Source organism: Amia ocellicauda, chromosome 4, assembly GCF_036373705.1.
Source record: "Amia ocellicauda isolate fAmiCal2 chromosome 4, fAmiCal2.hap1, whole genome shotgun sequence".
Classification (NCBI taxonomy): Eukaryota; Metazoa; Chordata; class Actinopteri; order Amiiformes; family Amiidae; genus Amia; species Amia ocellicauda.
Genome location: NC_089853.1, coordinates 45,233,692 through 45,259,978, shown reverse-complemented (window position 1 = coordinate 45,259,978; position 26,287 = coordinate 45,233,692). Strand labels below are relative to the sequence as shown.

The 26,287-nt window shown below is 37.5% G+C and overlaps 1 protein-coding gene across 1 annotated transcript in view; it reads right to left on the bottom strand.

The window, feature by feature from the left end:
* The window catches only part of cdh4 (cadherin 4, type 1, R-cadherin (retinal)), a 332,183-nt gene that overhangs the window by 219,462 nt on the left and 86,434 nt on the right, over positions 1–26,287 (bottom strand). The window lies entirely within an intron of this gene.

Below are 26,287 nucleotides of genomic sequence, written 5' to 3'. Positions count from 1 at the left end.
AGCAATCCAAAGTACATCAATGATACAATCATTTTATTAATGTGTCACTGGTTTTCAGAATCCAAGCAAGATGGATCTTAGTCAGTACCATCTATGGTAAATTGCTAAAACATACATTACTGTCCCCTAACCAATATGCACCAGACTATCTGAATCTAAATCTATATAAGAAGAATTTGACAAATGCATAAAACCAGTGGTCCAAAACCTGGCCATTAAACACAAACATTATGCAAATGATGATAATAGCGATATCTATATTTATATATTTATCTGTATAAGATATTATGATATTTTCAATGATAAAATAGCATGTATTCATCAAATAAAAATGCAGTGGTACTGGAAAGAAAAACCCAGACACTCGAGCCAGACATTAAACACATAAGAAACAAAATCTGCTAGAGAATAGGCAGCTAGGAGAAGAAAATGAAAGAAAAATATATATAATTACACATAAAAGTATTAAATTTCTCACAAGCTGAGGAAATGTGTAAAAATAGATATGTTGGCTGACAGGCCGTTCAGAGAAGATAGCTGTGGAAATGGCCTGTGAAGAAGTGGGGAGTGTGAGCCAGCAATGAGCTTTACCACAGTCTCCACAGACTTCTCCCAAATGTGACCTGTCAGCTGAAATGTCAGTACTTTACTTCCATTTACTGGAGCCACTAGCTCAGACATACCTGGCGGTTTTCATCTTTTGCAGATATTTGGGTAGGCATATTGCTTTCTGAAGCCATCTTGAAAAAGCTATAATAACCAATTATACACAGGCCAGTGGTAATTGCCGGCCAAGTTGGGATTTTCTGCTGTCTGTTTGAAGTCTTTCCACAGTGTTTAGCTGCGTGAGAAAAAGTTACTCTCCCACTAGTGTAAGTCAATATTATGCTGTGTAAGTTAATATCACACTGTGGGAGAATAAGGGGGAAAAATGTTGCCCAATTTTATTTTAATATTACATGATATAAAGATCATTTAAAAAATAAATTTTAAAATGACCCTCTAATGAATTCCTCTGGAGTGCTATGTAATTGAGACTGGCTGCTCATTTTTTAAGAGCAGTTGCTCCCTCTCTATCAATTTGCAGGTTTGATTGCAGGGAAATAAATGAGGAAGCGGCCCGGCCAGCTGTACGGCTGCCATATCTTCTCACACATGCCATGACTCAGCAGAAATCCAAAATGCACCATTCATTATTAATCGCATCACTGCTAGAGCTCACGCCTTCGATATCTACCCCTTCCTTTTGTAAATCTCCTTGCATATTATGAGATAAAAAAAAAGATCTATAGATACACAAATCTGATAACCGCAAATCCAGAAAAAAGCAATTTCCCTGCCCTGCTGAAATAAAACAGGAAAATGTTCCAATTATAATTATATTATAGGATTTTTAGTTTGAAAAGAAGATAACCGCTTTTGCCATGAGCTCATATTGGCTAATATTTTAATGACAAGAAGAAAATGCCATTACAATGAACACAACCTGCTACGTTTGTGAAACCCACACATGTACTCCTCGAGTTAAGAAGGAACCTGTACATAAAGTACACACACCCAAACGAAGCACAGAAGAGAAACTAAAGCCTTTAAGAACAACAACAAATTTGCTATTGTTGAAATATCGCCTAGGGTTTATATGAATAGGTACAATGTTTCAGTCCTTTCCTTTCCAAATTCTAATGACTACAACAGTAAACATTTGTTTGAAAGATAATGTTTCAATAATCCACAGTGAATGAACAAGGTACACATACCTCTTCTGACTTTCACAGCTAGAAGGTATACAACAACCCAGTTTTTCCTTGAACAAAGCATGATTCATCAGTAAAACCAAAATTTCAAAATGAATACTGTACATTCTGTATTTTCTTCAGGACCAATGTGTAGGCTAGCTTCATTTTTAATTATTTCACGTAAAAAATTAAAAATAAAGTAGATTTATTTTTATTTTTATGTAGGTTCCCTGTTCAATATTGCATGGGGAAATCAGTTAAGAAGGTACATTATTAATTTCAAGCTGACATTAACAAGAGGTAAAATCTTCCATATGAAAAATCAAACACGCCAAGTTATTTATCATGTTGGTGCTTTTTTGTGGTGTTGAAAACCAATGTTCTCTTAATATAACCTGTAATATATTGTATCATCCCACATGTGCATTTAGTCTTGAAGGTCAGGTGGAAATGCAGGACATGTAATGCTTCCCTCAGCAGGCTTATTAGTCTAGGGCCTGCTTTATGCACAATGAGCACAATATTGTTTTATATAAAAAAGACATGAGTGCCATTAAAATCCTCTTAAAATGGATGGTGGTAATATCCGCACATCCATCTATCTGTCTGTGTTTGAATCACACTATATGCTTGTGTATTTGACAGATGTGAGAAAATATTCAAGCAAAATACATGTATTCCTTATTAAACCACAATTTATTTCCATATGTAGTGTAACACACTGAAACATTGACTATTTTTCTTTTAATACAGATTCATTCCTTGATTGGTTGATGAAGTTGTTGGATTAACTGAAGTAAACATAAGGATATGTATTTTTCAGGAGCTAGTCATGAGTGCAGAAACTTTTCTTTATATGGAAATTACCTTCCGGTTCTGGGACCAACATTATTTTTGCCATCTTCAATCTGCTTGCCTTTTTCTTTTTTAATATTGCATTTAAAAACAAATGAACTGCATTACAAAAAACGAGAAACAGCGAATAAAACCAAAAGAACTTTGATCAGTTGACTTCTTATTGTGAACCTAGAAGACACAGTGAGGGAGAGAGGCAGTCATAATGTCTTTCTCACAAGGGGTTGTGTGTGAGTGCTCAAACTTGTATCACACTGGCTTGAAAGACCCATTTCACCACACTATACTGCTGGGCGTCTCCCAAACGGACTGTACTCTGAAATAAATCCAATTCTGTTGCATATGATAATGCCGCCAGCTGAGAAACATAACAACGTTGCGTAGTTCAAGAAGGAACTATTTTCAACCTGTGTCTTTTCCATGTTTGAAAGACTAGCACTGCCGATTTCTATGAATACTTTAAAATAAAAAGGTGGGAGAAAAGGTGAAATACTGCAGTGCATTAATGGAAACAAAGGTCTCAACCCTGGGCTGACCTTAATGCTGACAAAATTAAGGATGCTGGCAGTCTGTTAAGTCTCAGTCGCATGTAATTTCAACATTATATTTCCATCTTAATGATTAAATAACTTATTCATTAATGTATGCATTAAAATACCACCACTGCAAAGCCCCTGAAGAAGGAGCATCTTGATCTGCTTGGGGATAGGGGCTGGCAGTGAAATAGCACAGCATGTTACACACACACTTTATAATTCAATATTGCAGGTAAAACAACTATTCTGTGGCTATAATTCAGTTTCGCGGGAACGCAAGTACAAATGTGGGGCGGACAGAACAGCAATTTGTCGAGGAGGTCCCCCTGGATTATCTGCTTAAGGGAGGTAAAGAGTTCCAAGGAGTCTTGTAGGAGAACAGCATCTTAATTAAATAGAAACTCTGGCATTCGGCACATGGGTTTATTTAACACTCGAGTGTTTTTACAGTATTCTGTATACTGCAGGCAAAGTACAAGGCCTGCTTTCACAAACGGAATTTTAAATATGCAATTATTGTCTCTAAATTAAAATATAAATCTGACGTTTTAAGCTAGGTCTGCAAATACAGAGCAGAGTCTAAAACAGTCTCCAATAATGAACCATTAAACTAAATCTGCATTTGAACTTATTGTAATTTGTGTATGTGTTTGTTTCTTCCTTAGTTGTTCCCAAAAAAGACGATAACTAGATCTAATTTGACAAACGGATTAGTGTTTACTGGAAGATAGTTATTGTGAAGGAAAGCCATTGAGTCTATGTATTACATAAAAGTGTTACAGCCAGCACTAACTTGCCACCCCGATGTTCACTGACAAAAACTCATTATTGGTATTCATTTGCAGATGTCCATTACAACGTTTGCAGTAAAATATTCTCTCCCATGAACCCCAAGGCATGTGTGTCCATGGTAAGTGCTTGTCATGCTTTGACTGGATTACATTGAGACAAGCAAGATTGCTGGAAACAGTTCAAATTTGTACTTCACAGGTATTAAAGGTCACACTCACAAAACAGAGTCAAATTCGTCACCTTAATTTGGCTTTGCCAGAGCCACCCCGCCCCCCCCCCCCCGTCTCCTTCCTGCACTCCAGCATTTTGCATTGCATAAATAATATAATCTAGCTGAATGTTCGGTGTGTAAAATGGGGCAATCATATTAAGACTTATTTGAGACTTAATGGTAAGATCAAGAGCTCAGGAAAATGATTAATCAACTACAGGAATGTAGTCAGGTGTAATCAGTATAAATTGAATTAATCCCTTACTGACGATCCAACTGTTCCTTTGGGCAATTTACTGAGGAAATATAATTATAACACATAAGTTACACCTCGCTGATTCTTATACCTTTTGTTCTATGGGGTGTGCAGCAACGCTGGGCAACAGCACCACGTGAACGAACAGAAAGAGAACCAAAAGAAAAGAATGTATTTATTCATCCGCTAGCAGTAAAATAAGGTAATCACGATTTTCATTCATGGCGAAATATGGGGTGATTTTTAAAGAGAAACAGACAGAGCATTAAAAAAAGGTAAGGACAACAAGCTTTCTTTTGGCTCTTCGTCCATTTCCATGCATGTGCCACCAAGACAACACAGTCATTGGCTTATTGTTATGTAGCCAAGAAAACCAAGGAATAAGGAAAGCATCATTATTTATTGTATTGACATTATTGATTGATATTTAAAGAATCATTTAATACCCATACAACATCAGTACAAGTATATCAGGGTGGGTATTGGTGCCATGCAAATTAGTTATTTTAATATCTGATAATTAAAGAGTTTAACTAAAGCTATCCTAATGACTAGTACATGTATGATTCATTGATCTAAGACCCTCTTACTTTATACTTCAAGGACATTGACATATATGGAACAAAATATTATATTTAAGATAAAACTGGGTTTGATTATGTGATAGAATAACCCTGACCCTGGTGTTGTATTAGAAAAGAACATTAACAAAATCAAGCAAAACCCAATAGCACTCTTTTGAGCTACAATAACTTCAATGCTGGAAATGTACTCTGATGCTAGACTGGTGAATCTGTCAAGTATCGAAGAGGATACATAATGGATTTCCCTCTTTGACACATCTGAAAAAACAACCATCACTATTTCCATACTGTACTTCTGAACTCATACCGCAAGACAAATGGTGCTTGCATGCATTTCAAAAGAGCGCCTTTATCCCGTTTCGGAACGTAGATACTCTAATCAGTGCCTCCATTTTCACCCTTGTAGGTTCTTTGTTTTAGCTTTCATTTGCCATAAAGCTCTTGTCGTCGTATTTCAAGGATCTGAAGCAAAAGCCAAGCAAGATCCCGACACCATTAGGGATTTCTTCAGGTTTAACATTCACAGCCTGGAGTGCATCTCCATGATGCTTTGATACCCGCATGCTTGTAGACTTCACAAAAGGTAGCATGCTGGGGTCTAGACAGCTAATGGTATTAAGTCCCCAAGAAGCCTTGATGAATCCCAAGAGAAATCAATATCGAGATTCATTATTGCTGCAGTCTCCGCTAATAGATATCACCCTCGTGTGCTTTAATTTTAAGTCTGGGGTTCAACTGTCTGCGAAAACGAATGCTAAATCCCGATTGCACAAAGAGAGAAAAGAGGGAAGCTGAATTACAAACATCTATTACAATAAAACAGCACCAAGGATGTTTTTATTTTATTGTTCTTTAGATGTAGATAGATTGAAGAGACTTTATTAATGAGAACAAAGTTAAAATGTAGATCTGCACTATATCACCAAAAGGAATTCATCGATTCTCCCACAGCCAGTAAAGCATTGTACCACAGGTCTTGTGTTATTAACGGGCTGTTTTTTGTGAAGGGCAACATGTCCACTTTTAATATGTATTGTGATATTATGGAATAGCACAGTGCCAAAATTGATGATATGTTATAGTGATGGCCCATTAATTCACATACTGCTGGGAGAGTAACAAAGAGATCCAATGCGAATTACATTAAAACAAAGTGTTTAATGTCCTCATAAAAATCCTGATCTTAATCCAGCCTATGGGATGAACTGGAATGATGAATTGGGATAAGACTGCTTCTCCTACAGCTCCAGAAACAACATTTTTGGAATTGCACACTATTTCCCTTTCAATCGATCATTTTCATTTCAAGTCATTAAAGGTAGTGCGGTTTGGGTTTATTAAATGTATTGTAAACAACTTTTTGAAAAATCTATCTATCCATATAATGAAGCAAACCGTTAAGATGAGTTGTTTTTCATATCGCAAAGTGTACAGACCAGAGCTGTCACTGCTATGAGAAGAAGGAATCTTCTATATATATTTTTCATATACATATATTTTTTTAAAGACTCCCTGTTTTTTAGTTTTTTCTCAAATCTCCAAATCTCCTGAGAAGTTTGAATCTGGTGCAACTGCTACCAAGTGTTTTTCATAAATTTGTTGCTCTTCTTTTTGCACACTCAAGCATACTATCAATTGCATTTCAGTAAGAAACAAATAGAATTCCAGCTGTGACTATGTAGCAGTAACAAAGCATTTTCCAACTGTGCTTTCACATGTCTCTGGCTGTGCCACTCTGCATATATCATTGTGACAACAGTGTCCTCTGCGAATTTGCTGAGCTCTTAAAGGAACAAAGGTATGCATTGCACTACACTAAAAACTTTTAGGTATATTTATATCAAGATTCCACCATAGCTATTATAGGACCATTTGTTCAAGTTGTATATGAAGCTCCCCAAATCATTTTCCCATTAGTGCACAAATCATTTTAAAGGGAATTCTGTTGTTTACTGACATGTATATGAATTTAAATGTAAGTTCTATGGATAATAAAACATTATGACTTTTTATTTCTCACTTAATAACAGAAGACAGTTTAAGCTATTATCATGTTTTGTTTCCCACTTGAACCAATTAGAAATAATCCCTAGGGCTATGCATTTTAGTTTCCGCTCCTCCTATCACACGATATGATAAACTAACCTAAATTATGACAGCCTTTAAATGTATTCCTTGAGGACAAAATACCAAATAGTCACAATAGTAAAGGATACGTGAAGGATATTTGTATCCTACCAGGGTGTTACTTACTGTTCAGATTTGCTGCAGTAACAGTCGCTATTGACATTGTGAAATCTGTTATTTTTTAATTTAATGTATTCACTGATATGATTCATAGCTTCTTATATTTTATAAAACTTTTGGGTTATTGCCGTTATAGAAAGTCAAGAGTAAAGATTTTCCATGTTACTCTCATGTAATACCAGTCATGGTTGAATAATTAATATCATCACATAGATGGACTGGGAGAGTGCCACTGAAGATCGATGCTGAAAAAATTGACCAAAATGTATAAGGTACAAAAAGATGAAGTGTTAAAAGTAATACATCTCAAAGGCACTTGAGACCTTGCATTGGCATAAAAAAAAAAGTAATTTCTGTCTCCACAGAATTGCTTATTACCATTTAATCACAAGCATTAGCCACCTGACCTTGCAAAGCAGTTCACATACTATGTATTTCTAAATAACTACAACAAACTGTAGAATCTGATACTTATAAATTCACAAGAGCCAGAATGCCCTGAATTAATACTGATTTCCACGGCCGTAGATCTGAAAAGCGGGCCCCAGAGACGACCCTCCATGGTTTACATTCCTTCGCAAGGCCTCCACTACAACTGAGCGTCGTATAAAATTATCCAAGAGCAACGCGAAGTACCTGAGTTAATAATATCATCCCTGAACTCAAGAGGAATGTTTTTTTTAAACCGAAAAACTAAAAACAGCAATACAGCTATCAATCACGACGAAACTTTCTCTCTTCTGTTCAAGTTGGGTTTTCTGAGTTGGGTGACGGAGCAGCTGTCTGTCAGTACGCGCTCCCTCGGGGCAGATCAGCTGGTTTAAACATGAATAAACACACTTTCAGCACAAATAAACAAGAACGGATACAAATAAAATAAAATAATGAATGTGGGTTGTTGTTTTTGGGGTGGGTGGGGGGACACTTGTATTTACCCATCAATGCAGGTAGAAGTGTGTATGGGGTTTTAATGATCCAGCATTTATTTATTTGCAGTTTAGTGAAGAATTCAAGGGACGGGATTCAAAGTGAGGACTCTATTGGTCTTTAAAATGCACTGTGTACTATGTTATGGGGATGTAGAATAAAATGGGTTTAATTTAAGAGTACATGTTTTAACCTTTCGCAAGATGTGGCCACGGTGTTTGAGGGCAAGAGCAAGCCCTTCAGTGTGCCTCCATTATGGGCAGGCATGTGCGAGGTTGAGTGCGTTCTGCTGAGTAGAAGAGAATTACCTTGAGAGGGTTTTAATGTACCGTGAATGCAAAGTGATTAAATATGAGTATTATGCTTTTTAAAGAGGAGTGAATATATAAATGTTTAAAGGATTGTTACCGTAACAACACTGTTTTGAATCAGTGTTTTGTTAATTGGACCCTCATATCCGATAGTCTAGTGGATTAGCTGGGGAGGGGTTCACTGTAGACAAAGGCTAGAAGAGTTTAATTTTGCAGTCGGAAGAGAATGTCTGTGCGATACATCAGACTCCTAGAATTGCAGATTGCTAGGAGACTGTTTATTTTTTCATTTTACTAGTTCATTGTAAAAGTGAAATATATTTAGTTCTTTATTTGCACATTTTCCTTTGAATGCATGTGACTACATATAAAACTGGTCCCAGTTACAAATGTAGTTACAATCATTTTTACACATTAAGCACATTGCAATAATGCATAATTACACTGTTCCTATGAGTAACTACAGATTTAGTTACTGAGTACCTACTATGTAAATACACTGTAACTGGGTGTTACAGATATATTTATATATGTTGTTCCTTGTTTTGTAATATAGTTCTTTGATGATAATTTGCAAATGTTTCAATTCACTGCTGATAAGACACCTTGCAAAGCCAATCATTGCACATACAAAAAATACATCTATTGAATTGCACACTGCAGCCATCAAACTCTTTGCAGGTGACCACCCTCACATTACTTGTTGGCAGGGGGCTTTAGGGTCATGTTGACCGTGGTCATTCACACCGGAAACTGAAGAACAGCTGCAAGGATTTGTATGGACTACTCCAATAATCTCCAAAAAAAGAAATAAATGGAAGAAAATGGATTGTCCAGTGATACCAGGGAGGAATTCTTCACCTTTCTTTTAAATTTCAATTTAGGTCTTAGACATATACAACACAGTCTTTCTTAAAAATATGTAATATACTGGGAAACTAATTCATAAGCAAACAATATTCTGAAGCTCCTCCTCCATCATAAACTGATTTAACAAGCAATAATAGTAACCATTTCAATAAAAAGAAAAATGACATCAGACACTATTATTGATAATAGTACATGACTTTACTGTCATTAAAGTACTCCAATACTAAAATCATTGTTTATCAGAACTCAGCTGGAGTGGATTGTCAACTAATATCGCCTTGTTAAACTTAAATCTAATTTCTTCTATTTATACCAGCCCTGGCCCCATTTCCAAAATGACATGGCTCTCAATGTGACATTTTGTGGTGTCTGGGCAGAGTGCATCATGACCCATGGCCACAAAATCTGGCCTAATGACTCATCTCTATCATGCAGCAATGGTGTTTAACAAACCTGTGAAAAACCCACTTCATCACTCCAAGCGTATTGCCTGTATTTGCACTAACCTGGGAGCCAAGTCAGCTGAATCTGTGTGCTTTTTATTGCTGTGCAGCTTCCACACTAGGAGCCTATTGTCTCTGGCCTGAGCAGGACCGAATGGGGAGCTCTGAGATTGCTCACAGTCAGGGGGTGAAGACGTTACCGCGTACTGGAAAAACAAAATCTGTATAATATCAAAGGCAAAAGAGCTGCCCTAGCTACATTTATATTTCTGACATAATCTTGATTTAATCCAGGCCCCTTCGGTTCAGGAAGAGAACGGATTTCACAGTGGTTCTATTGATTCTAGAAACCTGCATAATCCGGCTCATTGTATTCCAATGCACACCCTTCTACAGCCCAGGTATTTCAATCCAATTATTTTGTCCCTCACCCTATGGATTTTTCTTAAAAATACATACTAAATAATGATCATCCTTTGATATCATCTCCCCTGGGCGATCAGAGTGAATATATTCAGAGATATGCTCATGTATGGGCCCAGCACTATTTATACATTCCCTCGTGGCAGTTTTACCCTCAGATTAATCTCATCAGGAAACAATAGGTTTTCATCCTCTTCATGGCTATTTTTACGGTTAAACGACATCAGATAATACACAAGGAAAACAGTCAATTAGCCACAGCAATGTATTTGTACAATTCTAGGTTATGTTGGTAAATATACAAGTAAATGACATTTATACATGGGTTTTTGTTTTCTCCTCTATGCGTTTAATGGAATGCCAAGAATTGTATTATTGATATTTGTGTTCTTTCTGCTGACATTTAAAAAATTCAAAACAAGTTCTGCTGTTTTCCCCACTGCATTATGTTGATGGATGTTTTATTGAAATATTTTGAATGTCAGTAAAAGAACACAATGATAAACACATATATATGGTAATGCACCATAGAGAAACGGACAGAAGAGAAAATAGGTAAAAACCCCACATTATGTCCCGAAAGCCTGAACTTTGCAGGTGAATAAACTCTATTGAGGTGAATTGATTGAGAAGTCAGCAGCTTCTGAAAACAGTAAATACACAGTATATTTTTCTTATTTTTTGAAGGAAAAACTATTTCCATCTGGACAATATTAATATTAACTGTTTTACCACTTAAGATATGGAACAATGTATTTATTTACTTAAACTTAAATCCTACATGTGCTTAAACATGCATGTGTGTGAGTGTTGGGGGGGGTACAACTCTTTCCTTTTTAACAGGAACAGGACAGAGTGGGCCAAACTGACATGTAAGCGAGACCAAATTCCCAATCCACCCTCGTCCGTGGCACTAGTTGCCCATGATAAAGTCACCCGTCGCTCATAGCTTGACACTATAGTAATGTCTTTTCTAAAGATACTAAAGTGGCACTCGTGCAAATTCAGCAGGCTTCATGTTTAACGTTGCCAGCGCTGACAAAAGATTAACCTGACAGTTCAATTCTTACTATGAGTGCTGTAACTGTAACTAAACACATTATTTTCTGCGGCTGTGATGACGGCTTCCACAATGAAAGATTCCCTGGGATATAATCTGCAAGAGCAATCTCAAAAACAAGCACGACAAAGATTCTTCCCCGAGTAAACCTCCTGCTATGTCTTATCAAAGCCGAGCTACACCCCAGCACTGCTGAGTTTACGTCTGTGCCAGCCCGAAGCTTCCTTATTTAGAGACAACCTGACCCAATGTAGCCCTCAAAGACCAAATCTGCCAGCACTATGTTCAGGAGCAAAAGAGTTGCTTCAGATGTTTAGTAAATCACATTTGAATGCCATTTTTTTGAAGATGTATTCATGAAATAGCCCACGGTATCATAGGTACACAAGGTAAAAAAGTACTTTGATGATATCCAAGCTGTTTGCTTTTGCCTTTTTTTTTTTTTATTTCCCCCCCATAATTTAGCCCTCTTACCCAAGAAACCAGGTAATGAGACACAATCATGCCACTTAACCACTAGATTGTTCTGAAAAAACACCAAGTGTGCAATTAGCCCTTTCAAAAAAATACATCATCTGAAATTAATGGAAATTAGACATTAGAAATTAGGTTTTTAATCAGAAGACTCAACATATCAATCACGCTATATGGAGGAATTTATAGTTGACAGCAGGTCTTTGCTTGTATCGTCCATGCAGAATGAAACCCAAATATCAGATTAACATTACAGTGGTAGCTATATCAAAATACACAGTCAGTAAATTAAGTATACATTTAGGGTAGTTTAAATGCAGAAATATTCTATATTTTCAATGCCACTAAAATAAAATCGCCAATAACTGTACCTCACTGTTATGGGATATTATAATTAGTTAGTAGTTGGCCTGTTGATTACTTAGATCATTTTCATGTGTAACTTGATTGATACTGTGAACTGCAAAACAAAATAAATACACAATACACCAGGTGGATATTGTTGCCAGTTGAATAAATACTTTTTTGTTTGTAGTTGGTGCATCTATTTTCTCTCTAAGCTTTTCTGAAAAGTCCTTTATTGATTACATTGTCATAATTATTCCTCATAATTGCTTGAGCTATTGTATAATTTAACTGAATTTAATTTGTTGAATGCTAAGTTATTGTTTAGCACAATTGAACTATACTGGCTGCAAGGACAGATGTAGGCTTACGAATTGCAATAATACATTTAAAAAAAAGGGAACAAATACATGGTCTTAAAAATAACCAATCCGGTTCCACTCCAATATATTAAGCAAACGTTACCTCCTCCTATGAAGTAGTACAACACAGATCTCATGCCTTTTTTCCTCCACAGAGAGATTCTTTTTGGTTTCTTTCCGTTTTACTACTGACAATAAAACAAATGGGATTTTCAATGTGCGCACAGGGCAGTATGGTACATTTAAAAAAAAAAAAAAGTGCTTTTTCTTCTCAGAGAGTGATAATGTGCATCAATGCCTGAGAAATGGGTCTGCTACGCCAATTTCTAAAAAACAAAGTAAAGAATCTACTGTGAGAGGGAATGGTGAGGAATGTCACAGTGCCAGAGCAATCACTATTGCACAACAGATTAGCATGACTGCATGGAAGTTAGCAGTGGATCTCCAGTGAAACCAAAATGTCAGAGAGACTCTTATCCAGCATACGCAGTTTGACATCTCCTGGCGCAGTCAAATCCTTTCATCCATTTCCCTGAGATCCCCTACCACACAAGTCACTCTGATTATTGGACACTGCCTGTACCCTTCAGGAAAGACACTTTTAAAAGCAAGCACTCTTACAAATTACTCACCCATCCATCACACAGAGACAGATTTCAGATTTTAACCATTATAGTCAGATCACCTAAATGGGCAATTTGAAAACTAAATGAACTTACTCCACCCACACCTTTCCCCAATTAAATTTGCTTTACATTAATATTGTACACTGTGTTTACAGACACATATATAAAGAATTCCCATTTAAGATCTGAAAATCACCAAAAACACAACCTTCCAGGAAACAGGCTTTGTCTCAAGTAAAGAATCTTATGAAGTTAAAATTGCCAATAACTTTTTAAGTCACATCAATAAATGTATGGCACACAGCTGGTGCTGCCGGTACTTTCTGAGAATAATGCAGAGATTTATTTAACCTCTATCTACAATGAATCTCCTAAGATGAATGCTTAATGATCACATAAACACGCAAATGGTGTCATTTTGAAGACTATGTGCTTTGAAAAGGAACAAGGGTAATTGTCATTCATTTTCCCAGACCCAGAGGTACATTAAGAGATTCATTGAAATGCACTGTTTTTCTAAGCAGTGCATGATTAATACCACCCCCCCTTACACACACACACCTCCTGTATCCATTCTGGAGAAAAAAAAAGCCAAGAATTTAAAAATATTATGATGTCAGCATTAAAATCTGCACACCTGCCATGGCCCAGATTCGTCTGGTTTGCATAAAATGCCATCTTCAATTATTTATCTGTCTTTTTGGCTTTACTGACTAATTATAGTTTTTGCTCCCAATTATCCAGTTTTGTAGAGTTAGCTAAGCACATCCCCTTCATATTGCAGGGATAGCTAAACACAACGAGCTGAATAAAAAAATCCCTTTCATGCCCGTCTCACACAGACGCTCGCATATGCACATCGGCCTCTTTTCTAACCAAGAATGCCAACTCAGTATTTCCAATAACACCTTGCTTCAGGAAATTCTCTCGGCGGAAATTGGCTACTATTGAAACCTAATCCACTGTTAGTTTTCCCCAAGCATTCTCAACGCATACTTAAAAGAAAGAAAGCCCATTGACTTGAACGGAGGGATTGGAGTGCAGATTACTTCGATGAACGTGGATATTCTATGTAGCCAACAAATGCTCAACATATATTCAGTTTGCATTTCTATTGTATAAAACATTATTTATTCTCCAGCCTGATCTTCATTGAATACTTGAACTTAACTACCCCCTAATTACTATTAGTACTTCATTCCTTTAAGCATAAACAGAGCTTTCAATTTAATTCGATTTGCCACAGCTCTTCTCTCTCTTCAGTCTTCATCCTTTTGCCTGTCCTACTTATATGTGGAGTATAAGCTGGTAAATCAGGAGTCCCAAGATAAAGACAATGCCTTTGAAAATCGCCAACTTGGCTAGAAGTGATTCTTAATCCCTTAACCTATTTTACTATCTTTCATCTTTCACCGTGAGCAGAAGTAAGTTAATTCTTTAGGTTGTCACGGCGTATTACAAGCAAACACCTATTCAGATTGAGCTCAGGAATCCTTAAAAAAGCATTATTGCAGATACATGTTTAGCTAAAACAAATTATAGTATAGGCCCCACTACAGATAAACAGCTGTTGACAGCTGCAGGAAAGGAGTCAAAATACAGTGGAATTTATATGTGAAATGTCCATGTGATCATTCCTGTCCTCAAGGTAAGACTCACATTGCACTAGAGAGAGATTATTCTACAAAGGAATAGGCTGCACAAACACAAACACTTATATCATAAGAAAAAATGAAGTACGTTTTCTCAAAATGCTATTAAAACAATAGTGTTACATGATGGATGGGTGTTATTTAATCTTCAGCAGATCCACCAACAGCTACATTTGTGTTTTGCTTATGAATTCAGAAAAAAATATACTGACTATATATTTAGATAACACTTTATAAACTGTGTAAATTCCTGTATTATTCAAAGTAATGCGTAGATTATTTGTTAAATGATGTTACCCTTGCAATGTTGTGTATATTTACTATGTTACTTTAGTGTTTAGCATAATCTAATTTAAGTTGCTATGGATAAAAGTGTCTAATAAATAATGTATAATATGGAGAACAACATCAACAACAGTGGACTGAAAAAGGTTCAACTGCTGTAAGAATTTGTGCAAGTGTTTATATTCTAACCATGCAAACGCTTCACTTGAAACCATAAAAGTCATGTGCAGAAAGGGTTTGTATTCCCCGAAAATAAAAATCTATCTTCCAACAATGAAGACACACAAAAACTTGGGGGCATATAAAAACACATTGCAGGCATGCATGTTCTAGTCTTGCACCCACAGAAATTACACGAGGCCTCAGACAACTTGTGTCTCACAGTCGTCGATCAGATTACATTACAATTAGGGGCTGACAATGAAAAAGGCAAGTAATGCTTTTGGTTCCCAGGCTTGGTAAGTGTCATCACGACAGTAAAGTTTGGAGGACATAGACTGGTCTCTAGAGCTATGATGTATATGTTTTTGAATAAGTTTCATGCTTTTTGTCATTGTATTTTTAAATCCAGAGTCTCGAGAAACACATTTACTCCATCTGGCAGTATGTAATCTTAAACTACATAAGATTTTGATGAATAAGCATTAAACTTCACTTTCTTATTTTTATTTTCAGCATTTCCGATATTGAATTCTTCCACCGTGACCCTGGTCGCTGTGGTGCCTTCAGTCCTCTGGGGGAGTCATCAGTCTGAGATTCTCTGCTGACTTTATCTCTGTATATATGCCTGTGCAAATATTGAATGATAGCCTAAAATACAAATCCGCTCAAGTTCCCTTCTTTAGTAACTGGAAGAAAAGGGCATTGCGCTCTCAAAAATTGTATCTGGAGCAATTGGCAAGGGAGCTGTTAAACAGAATTTGTATTTACACATTTACATATTATATTGCAAAATTCCAGAGATTTATTATACAAGACGTACACAGTATCATTAAAAATTCAATTACTATACAAGAAAAAATTATGGTAATATCAGCAGTGAAAACTATATTCCTTATGGAAACCACATAATGCAATAATGTATCTGCTTCCATTATTATTACAGAGGGTCTGCAACATTTTTATATGGGAAACAAAATAATTTTAAAGAATTACACTTTAAAATTTAATCAGCAATTATGCATAGTCTATCCTCAGTACTTATTACAAAAGCCCATGTTTGTGCATCTTTATGCTTACTTTACATAATCATATTACAAACAAGTTGGGTTTCAAGTGGGTAAAAACTAGATACTGCAACATGTATGTGAATTAATTCAATCAGAAGGATTTAAAGATATCATGCTATGACATGGGACCATTCTTTATTGATATTGGCACATTCATCGCACTCGTAGGATTAGTCTGGTTTCACATCAGTAAGGAGTTGGTCCAGAAATAATGCAGGTTTGTTAGTGATGTCTTGTGCATCTATTTAGTTGGCAAGCTGTGGCAAATCTGAGGGATCTGGTGCAACTCCTCTTGGCACCTGTAGAGTCTGTGTTGTCACCAACATTGTAGACATCAGCCAAGGATGTCCAAAGTATATAGGAAATAGGTTCTGGCTCATTGCTGGACAGGATAAAGTCGTAGAATGCAGCTGTGTCATAACCCTCACAGATGTGGAGATCAGTTCTGAATAAATGCCTCATTCTAGCAATCTAGCAAGCCTAGCATGAACCTATACTGATATAAGCAGCTTACATGTGACCACTGGACCATGGTCCATTGCTGATATGGCCTACACCAGATTAGCCATGTTTCCCTGTGCCTGGCAGTCATTGGCAGCACAGTCTTTGGTCGATGGGCTCTCAGATTGGCAGTTTACATGCCATTTCTCATGGTTTTAGCGGAGACGTGGACCCCTGTGGCCTGTTGCAGCTGTTGTCACAGTTGTGTTGCATTCTGTGATCTGTCACACAGTACCCCAGTGACCTGCAGTTGGTCCTGATGGCAGATGGTGCATCTTAGGGAGAAACAGTGACATTTCTGGTTCATCGGAGTCGGGATCACGAGCAGCTGTTGACCGACTGTAGCCATTCAGTTGTACGGTTGTAGAAGATGAGGTCTTTCCACTGTTGAGCATTCCAGTGTCTCCATTTCATTTTCTCAAACGTACAAAGGTAATTCCTGCTAAAAGTGCAATCCTATACCTGTGTTATGTTGACTACTCATATGCTTTTAATATGGTTTGTATGCCTCATCTCTCTGCAAGAAGTACTGTGTGAACACTAAGTTACTGCTCTTACCATGTTTTGGTACCCGTACATTTTGTCACTTTTCATCAACATGAAACACCGTGAGGCAAACAGGCTACAACCATCCGCGTCCGTCTATTTACATGCCAAAATGGCATTCCAATTCAACTCATGTGTCAATCTGAAAATGTATTCTGAAATCTGACATCCCCTGTGAGCAGAATATATACTATATAATTTAACTCTACTACTGCAAAAAGAGTCCCAGGTTCAAATTAATGGTCTTCAGCACAGATTACATACATCCCATGACCGTTATCATTATCCTGTCTCAGTGTGAGAACTTCTTAAATGTATATATTTTCTTAGGAAGCTAACATAGTTTGCCCTCCTTAACAAGAATTTTAGGCCACGTGTTTACTTCAAGACTGAAATGAACAGAGCTGAGGTACTGTAGATAATATATCACCAGTGCAGGTATCCAGCAAGCAACAAGGACTGCTGCTAAAAAGGAAGTCAAGGAAACCCTGGTTAACTTCAAACCAATACAATCCCAGCAGCACTTGGCTAATTAAGTGCCACAGTTTGGGGACCCACAGTAGGTGTACTAAATAAACAGCCAATATTTGAACCAGCAATCTTTGGACTATAGAGATCATGTTGGGCTCCAAGCTAAGACCTTTCCCTGCTGAACCTGTAGGGAGGCCTTGTAAATGAAATATTTCAATTAAAGTATATGTATATAATGTGATGCCATGTGGGGCGAGACAGGGGGAGAACGCTGTGCTCCTTCGTGGACCCCAGGGGGAGGTGAATTAACAGAGGATCAGCCACTGCTTCCCTATGACTGGCTTCCCTCTTGATAAAGCAGGAAGAGACCCACTTCCTGGTGTGGAGAGGAAGGGAGAAGTGCCAGTGAGAGCAAGAGCAAGGGACAGAAACTAGGAGGAGAAATAGTGTGGTAATGAAATTTGCTTTATGAACTGGGGTTATGGATACAGATTTGCAACTTTACGGTTTGTTGTCTTTGTTGTTCATTAGTCATACATCTAGGGAGGGATCTGTTGAACATTGTAGGTAGACTCGTCTTTTTGGTTTAGCGCACGGAGCATTGCATATAATAAAAAGCCACACATATATATATATATATATATATATATATAAAATTTATATTTATTTATTCAAACACACAACTGTTCATGCTCCATGTGTTGAGTATCGTGGTTATAAGTGGAAAAAATTAAGGGAATTGAATTTTCTTTCTTTGTGCTAAAGACCTTGGCTCTGTGACTTTTTTTTTCCCGTCCCCTCAAAAGGAATTAACACAATACCTTTCATGTGTGACGGCCTGCCAGCTATTAAGGAGGCTGAATGGAGAGGCTAAACTGCTGCAGAAATGTCAATTGAAAAAAACACTTTCCTAAATCATTGTGCCTCTTGTATGAATGAATAAATACATAATATAGATCTTATTTGTTGTTGTTGTTGTTGTTTATATTATTATAGAGAGCTAAGAGAGGTTCACAGGATATCATTACTAATCCAAAACTATAAACCCATAGACATCTTTAAATATATAAACTATCTATATATAAATCTATAATCTGTCAGTTATGGAAGTTTAATAAGGCACAGCTATCAGGTTATTCCTGGGTATCTCCTCTATGTGGTCAAATGGAAGGGCACAGAACCGCAACGTCTGTGTGAATAGGATTTGTTGGTTTTCTCTACAATAGTAAAATAATGATTCAAACAGACAATAAATCTCTGTGTCAAATGAAACGTGACATTGAGATACCACAGATTTTGGAAAAAAAAAAAAAAAAGTTTGTGGTTTAAGTAGTTGCGTCTTGTGTGTATGTGTTTATGATTAGTCCGTGAAGACCTCTGGATAAATAATATGATTTATGTTATTTTATTTAGATTAAATGGGACAAATATGTATTTCTACAAACTGAATGGAAAGCTAGATTTGAGATGGAGATTTAAACTAATTAACTGAGGTGCAAATTAATTTAGAATTGCAATCATTTCCATCTGCAATTATTTTAGTGTTATTTATTATAAAGCCTACATGAACACCACAATGCAAGCCGGGAACAGAGGGTTAGAAGAAGAATGGAAGAATGCAATGCGTTCTGCATCTTTATTATGCTGATCAGTGCACCTCTTCAACAGTGTTTGTTAAGAGTATCTATGAAGCAAAGCTGCATTTTAAATTGTATTTACATCAGCACATTCAAGACCACTGACTGTATTCATTAAGAACAGAAACCACGAAGTTCCTTACTTTAAAGACAGGGCATTAACTTGGTAAGAAAGTATTATTAATTTTCGAACTGTTAAATTGCCTGCTGAGGAAACGTCTTTGTCAAGTTAGTGCTGGGAGAGTGAGAGTAATAACTGAGCATAATCTCTCTAAATTTGGTGCCAATTACCGTAATCACTTTTTCCACCTAAGTCCATAAAAAAATGGTCTCCTAAAAGGTTTCCAATTGAGAAATAATTGGATATTAATTGTTTATTTTGTCAGTGTGTGAAGCAGTGTTCCCTCAAGTTGTCTCCTCAAGGGTCATAGGGGCTTACGGTTCTCATTCCATCTGAGCTCCATTGAACAATTGTTTCTCTTAAGTGAAGCAAAGAGCTCTAAAAAACTGATGCCCTTGAGGACCAGAGCCGAATCCCTGCATTTATATACAATACAGGCATTGTTATTTTAAATGTATATTCCACAATGCAAATTAGATTTTCATCTGCAGAATTGCGACAGAAATTGAAAGCGTATGTTTGTGGAAATTGCAAAACTCATAGGACATTCCACATTCTTGATGATGTGCCGAATTGGACGTTTCGTTGTCTGCTCCTGGACTGGAGCTACCAAGGAATACTACAGCCCAGCACAATAAATCATCTGCTTTACTATTAGCAATGATTCTCAATTGGGCGTTACAATGAAAACGGTCCTCAGCTGAACCATAGCGCTTATTAAAGGCGCACTTTTCATTTTAGAAAATTGGTCCCTGATGTGACAATCCTGACGGATGACTTGCTGTATGCGAACCCTTCTTGATGTGATAACTATTGCACCTTGGCAGCTATCAAATAGGGCTGTTAGGAGCTGGCTTTCCCCCCTTTCTGCCTTTATCATATTTATTAACATATTGATTGATTGATTGATTGAAATGCATGCATTACATTTGAAACGGTTCTGAATGTTCAGGACATACAAAGACTTGTAAAGTAAAGGCCTTCCATTGAGGTAAAATGCTAGGACTGCTTAGGCAATCTTTATACAGTTTTATCCTCATATTCCCATAGATGTACCTATACTGAAGGTCCGTGACATGGGTCCTAACCCTTAAAGGTTTTGACCAAGGTCTTCCTGGTTTAAAAGCATATGAACACAAAGGCCTCAAACTCAATACATTTGTGATTCGATTTGTGCATTTATTAGTGATGTCACAAGCCAGACCCTAAAAATAGTCATTGTAACTGGGCCCCCCAGCGCACAAAGATGCAGAGATACAGCAATTGACGTTGAGTCTCTAATCTATTCTATCTTAAATGACTACATCGAGAAAAATGAAGTGCTGCAATGAAGCAATATTGCAGAGACTTTCCTATCTCCACTGAATCAATGGCTTTTATAACCCTGACAGTATTGTGTTTTTCTTTGCACAGGGAATATCAATATGATTGCCCTGACATCACCCTACATGCACACTTCTCAATCCTTCTACTGCTGGCTGGGAGGCACTTCAAAAGGCATGGAAAACAATGGTATTCATAACAACAGAGCCATGCATACACAGGCACAGCCACCACAACCTATAAGTACACAAAAAAAAGACATTGAACCAGTTAATTAGAAGCAGAATGAAAAACGAGGAGTTAAATGTTTCCCTTTAATCCCATCAGCATTGGGTCAAGCTGTATCCATTTTACAGATCCCTGAGCATTAGCCAAATTATTCAGCACATACTTGAAAGAAAAATAATGTGATATGAAAACATGTTTTTAAAGTTCATGATAGCAATATGTCATGGTGCATTGTGTCCTATGTAAGACTAACAATAATTAAAGATAGTGTACATCAGACAGCTTGTGATTTATTCCCTAGCCTATATTTCATCAAGTAGATGCAATCAAGCAATAATGCTTGACTCAGTAACTATTTAATAGAGGCAGGAGGCTTTTATTAGCTGTGAAAATCCAATAACATTAAATATTTATATACTTCATTATGTAGCATTCCTTGTCTGCCTAAAGTACAGCAATTTAAACAAACACAAAAACATCTGATAGACAGCTGCAATCACTGAAAGTGTGTGTTTATCTATGCATGTGTACATGTATGTATATTTGCATGGAGTTCTAACTGATTTATCCAGAGAGAAAAATTACTTGGTCTCCTTTTCTGGATTGTGAAATAACTGTCTCCTTCCATTTCCATTCCACAATTTTTACTAAAGACTGGGATGGACGGACAGACTCGGGGGGCCCATCTCAGTCGGGGAACTGAATGGCAGGTTTTGTAATGCCCAGTGAATGATTTATCATTACACAAGTTCATTGGTATGGGTGCACCCAAGATAATTACAGTCACAAAGGTAGTCCTAATAATTCTGGGCAGCTAGAACACCCTTTTTGTTTCAGTTCAAACTTAATTTAGCTCATATGGATAGGCCTAGCAGCCCGGATGTGTATTGATTATTTGTCTCCATTTCTCATAAACAACACCTGTAGAACGCTCCATATTTGTAACCTTTCTAAACTCCACTGAAAATGAAGGTGTACAATTTAATTTTACAACCCAACTGAAACAAACCACAAATACGATTTATGTTTTGTAAGTACATATACAGTGAGGGAAAAAAGTATTTGATCCCCTGCTGATTTTGTACGTTTGCCCACTGACAAAGAAATGATCAGTCTATAATTTTAATGGTAGGTGTATTTTAACAGTGAGAGACAGAATAACAACAAAAAAATCCAGAAAAACGCATTTCAAAAAAGTTATAAATTGATTTGCATGTTAATGAGGGAAATAAGTATTTGACCCCTTCCACTTAGTACTTGGTGGCAAAACCCTTGTTGGCAATCACAGAGGTCAGACGTTTCTTGTAGTTGGCCACCAGGTTTGCACACATCTCAGGAGGGATTTTGTCCCACTCCTCTTTGCAGATCCTATCCAAGTCATTAAGGTTTCGAGGCTGACGTTTGGCAACTCGAACCTTCAGCTCCCTCCACAGATTTTCTATGGGATTAAGGTCTGGAGACTGGCTAGGCCACTCCAGGACCTTAATGTGCTTCTTCTTGAGCCACTCCTTTGTTGCCTTGGCTGTGTGTTTTGGGTCATTGTCATGCTGGAATACCCATCCACGACCCATTTTCAATGCCCTGACTGAGGGAAGGAGGTTCTCACCCAAGATTTGACGGTACATGGCCCCGTCCATCGTCCCTTTGATGCGGTGCAGTTGTCCTGTCCCCTTAGCAGAAAAACACCCCCAAAGCATAATGTTTCCACCTCCATGTTTGACGGTGGGGATGGTGTTCTTGGGGTCATTCCTCCTCCTCCAAACACGGCGAGTTGAGTTGATGCCAAAGAGCTCGATTTTGGTCTCATCTGACCACAACACTTTCACCCAGTTCTCCTCTGAATCATTCAGATGTTCATTGGCAAACTTCAGACGGGCCTGTACATGTGCTTTCTTGAGCAGGGGGACCTTGCGGGCGCTGCAGGATCTCAGTCCTTCACGGCGTAGTGTGTTACCAATTGTTTTCTTGGTGACTATTGTCCCAGCTGCCTTGAAATCATTAACAAGATCCTCCCGTGTAGTTCTGGGTTGATTCCTCACTGTTCTCATGATCATTGAAACTCCACGAGGTGAGATCTTGCATGGAGCCCCAGACCGAGGGAGACTGACAGTTATTTTGTGTTTCTTCCATTTGTGAATCATCGCACCAACTGTTGTCACCTTCTCACCAAGCTGCTTGGCGATGGTCTTGTAGCCCATTCCAGCCTTGTGTAGGTCTACAATCTTGTCCCTGACATCCTTGGACAGCTCTTTGGTCTTGGCCATGGTGGAGAGTTTGGAATCTGATTGATTGATTGCTGCTGTGAACAGGTGTCTTTTATACAGGTAACGAGCTGAGATTAGGAGCACTCCCTTTGAGAGAGTGCTCCTAATCTCAGCTCGTTACTGTATAAAAGACACCTGGGAGCCAGAAATCTTGCTGATTGATAGGGGATCAAATACTTATTTCCCTAATTAACATGCAAATCAATTTATAACTTTTTTGAAATGTGTTTTTCTGGATTTTTTTGTTGTTATTCTGTCTCTGACTGTTAAAATACACCTACCATTAAAATTATAGACTGATCATTTCTTTGTCAATGGGCAAACGTACAAAATCAGCAGGGGATCAAATACTTTTTTCCCTCACTGTACACCTACAGGGCTAAAACACCCTGGATACAGGCGTCGGCTAAATCATGCAATATTGATGATAATAATAATGCCACAAAATCTAAAAAAAAACAATACTTCATGTTTGTTAATTATGTGAGTTGGAATTAGTATTAGACAAAACCCACTAAGAACACAGTGAAAGAATTTTGATCACAGGGGAAAATAGTACAAGAATAACTGAAATAAAAGCTGCAGTAGAGAGACTTTGATCTAAGGATTTAATGCCAGACTGAGGCCAGATTTGCTTTGAATTTGATAGCTGCAGAATGACTGCTGTCACCCCATTTCATGGGTGATTCATTGGCATAGTGTGCACAAGGACACGATTTGTTGATTTCCCTTCCCACTTCAGTGTGTTTTTTAGAAACTGCCTCAAAGAACTAATAAAGCATTAAAAGAATCAATGCACTCCTGGCTACTGCAGGGGGGGAGCTTTGTTGGCGAGTACTACACCCACCGAATGGACTGATTGAAACCAGCTAAGTAAACCCCACATGTACTTGTTATTCATGCATTTGCTTTACCACAATTTTATTTGTTTGCAATGTGTAAAGGCCACTTCAGAGACTGCCTTCAAGACTTAAAATTTTTGTATGTTGGCTTCAAACAGAAATACCAATATTCTATTATTGTACCAAAAATGGAAAAAAAAAAAAAACATGCTTTGGATTCCCTTGCTCTATTTTTCTCCTTGATCAATAGCCAAGAAAACGTGGTATGACCTCACTCTTAATGCAGTGTATCACAACGTGAATCTCTTAAAAAACATGTTCTTATTTTGCTTGTTTATTGAAATCCCTGATGGCAACTGTGCTTTGTATTTGCAATCTAATGGGGGCAAAGCAAAGTGTGCATTGAAGGAGTCAAGCAAGAAGTCACAAGTGTGTGTGTGTGTGTGTGTGTGTGTATATACATTTACTCATTTAATGGGCGTGGGGGGTACACAAGTCAAATTCTCACAGCGTGACAGTAGATTGATTCTCAGCTACAGATGCTTTTATATTTTTAGTGTGCAACAATGTATGTGTAAAATAAGTGGCATTAAGCTTAAAGTTGATTCATTTACACCCATACAATCGACACCTGAACACTTATTTATTGCCCCAACTTATTTATGACCTTGATTGGAAGTAAACTATTAATTACAACAGCAGTCGCAAAATAAATAAAATACAAGTTAATACTATGGAATTCTAGGCTTTTTTGTATAAAGCAAAGCTATTAAACAGGATCATGTTTTATTTCAGCCAAGCAATGGAAAGTACATTGAATGTGGCTTTACAAGAAAGGAAAAATAGTTTGGGATTCAATTAGCCTGCATTTAATCATCAAAGGACTGGATGCAGCTTTCGGGGACTATTGTATATAATAGCTTCCTCTATTCACAGAATATACATTTTAAATCAGGTTAAATTACCAGCTTTTTAAAAACAGCAAAATATAAAAACAAAATACAATTTTTACATGTGAAATTATTCTAACATGCTGGTGAATATACAGCTAATATAGACCAGTAAATGGATTTCAGTTCCTGGGTTTAGTAATGTGTTTATGTTGCCGATGATGCTTTACATTAAACTTTGAACTTAAAAAAAAAAAATATATATATATATATATATATATACACACTCACCTAAAGGATTATTAGGAACACCATACGAATACTGTATTTGACCCCCTATCGCCTTCAGAACTGCCTTAATTCTACGTGGCATTGATTCAACAAGGTGCTGAAAGCATTCTTTAGAAATGTTGGCCCATATTGATAGGATAGCATCTTGCAGTTGATGGAGATTTGTGGGATGCACATCCAGGGCACGAAGCTCCTGTTCCACCACATCCCAAAGATGCTCTATTGGGTTGAGATCTGGTGACTGTGGGGGCCAGTTTAGTACAGTGAACTCATTGTCATGTTCAAGAAACCAATTTGAAATGATTCGACCTTTGTGACATGGTGCATTATCCTGCTGGAAGTAGCCATCAGAGGATGGGTACATGGTGGTCATAAAGGGATGGACATGGTCAGAAACAATGCTCAGGTAGGCCGTGGCATTTAAACGATGCCCAATTGGCACTAAGGGGCCTAAAGTGTGCCAAGAAAACATCCCCCACACCATTACACCACCACCACCAGCCTGCACAGTGGTAACAAGGCATGATGGATCCATGTTCTCATTCTGTTTACGCCAAATTCTGACTCTACCATCTGAATGTCTCAACAGAAATCGAGACTCATCAGACCAGGCAACATTTTTCCAGTCTTCAACTGTCCAATTTTGGTGAGCTTGTGCAAATTGTAGCCTCTTTTTCCTATTTGTAGTGGAGATGAGTGGTACCCGGTGGGGTCCTCTGATGTTGTAGCCCATCCGCCTCAAGGTTGTACGTGTTGTGGCTTCACAAATGCTTTGCTGCATACCTCGGTTGTAACGAGTGGTTATTTCAGTCAAAGTTGCTCTTCTATCAGCTTGAATCAGTCGGCCCATTCTCCTCTGACCTCTAGCATCAACAAGGCATTTTCGCCCACAGGACTGCCGCATACTGGATGTTTTTCCCTTTTCACACCATTCTTTGTAAACCCTAGA